The sequence below is a fragment of the Pollicipes pollicipes genome, unplaced genomic scaffold, assembly GCF_011947565.3.
Source record: "Pollicipes pollicipes isolate AB1234 unplaced genomic scaffold, Ppol_2.1 Scaffold_56;HRSCAF=61_pilon_pilon_pilon, whole genome shotgun sequence".
NCBI classification, from domain to species: Eukaryota; Metazoa; Arthropoda; class Thecostraca; order Pollicipedomorpha; family Pollicipedidae; genus Pollicipes; species Pollicipes pollicipes.
Genome location: NW_023596737.1, coordinates 162,455 through 163,961, shown reverse-complemented (window position 1 = coordinate 163,961; position 1,507 = coordinate 162,455).

Genomic DNA, 1,507 nt, shown 5'->3' with positions numbered 1-1,507 from the left:
CAGCCACGACAGCGCAGCCGGCACCGACATACTCGGCGGCGCGGGCTCAGTTTCTCTATCACTGGAAGCGACGGCCGAGCGGGCGAAGAAAAGGACCTGACCCACCCGTCCTGTCGGCCTTCAGGACGGGGAGGCCTTATCATCTTATCCTGTCCTGTCGGTGCCATGGACGGGGAGGCTTATCATCTTATCCTGTCCTGTCGGTGCCATGGACGGGGAGGCTTACCATCCTATCTCATCCTGTTGGCGCCATGGACGGGGACGGCTTACCATCCTATCTCATACTGTCGGCGCCATGGACGGGGACGGCTTATCATCCTATCTCATCCTGTCGGCGCCATGGACGGGGAGGCTTATCATCCTATCTCATCCTGTCGGCGCCATGGACGGGGAGGCTTATCATCCTTATATCATCCTGTCGGTGCCATGACGGGGACGGCTTATCCTATCTCATCCGCTGTCGGCGCCATGGACGGGGAGGCTTATCATCCTATCTCATCCTGTCGGCGCCATGGACGGGGAGGCTTATCATTCTATCTCATCCTGTCGGCGCCATGGACGGGGAGGCTTATCATCCTACGCTATCCTGTCGGCGCCATAGAGGGGGGGGGGGGGGAGCTTACCATCCTATCCCGTTCTGTCAGCGCCAGTGACGGGAGGCGACCGATTCTCATCTTCTGTCCCATCGATGTCAGACGGGGAAGCGCGGGTCCAGCCCTCCTCAGTCACCTGTCCTGCACCTCACCTGTCCTGCCTCCTGTCCTCTGTCAACTGTCGCGCACCGACAGGAGTCAGGAAAACGGCACGGGGGAGCGCGGGTCCAGCCCTCCTGAGTCACCTGTCTCGCACCGACAGGAGTCAGGAAAGCGGCGCATCCAGCTCATCAGATGGTCTCGCCCGGCACATCACATATCGTGCATTTAAGGGGAAAGTTATGATGTAGAGATGCCGGCAGCACCCACGCCAACTTAAATCTAACGTTTGCAGGATGTTTGTCCCAGGAGCTTTACCGCACCATTTTTTGTGTGCTTATTTTCGGGCTCGCACCGCATTGGCTGTACTGAAGGAGCTCGGCCTTTTGACCCAGATGGGATATCGCGTGGCACCGGTTCACGTGCCGTCCTATAGACGGAAGGCGTTGCAGTCGCAGTCCTCATCAGCGTCCGCTAGCCAGCGGGGTGTCACGTTCTACCAAGCAACAGCGCATGACGGTGCCGAAACGGTGCTGTCTTTCCCGTGATGTAGGCGCGTATTGGCCTCGATGCCGATAAGTATGTAAAGCTGCGGAACTGACAGAACATGGGCATGCGTGTCGGTGGCAGCCGCCAATCCTGAATGGTGGGGCAGATTAATGACGTAGGCAACCGCGTTCAAGTGAATGCGCATACCCTACCAGTTGAGTTGTCATAGCACGGACGTCTCGTAGAACATCTGGCGTGCAGTTCGTATAGGTCCTATCGGCACGGCCCGGAGTGAGTTGAAATAATGCAGAGCTATACATGGGCGT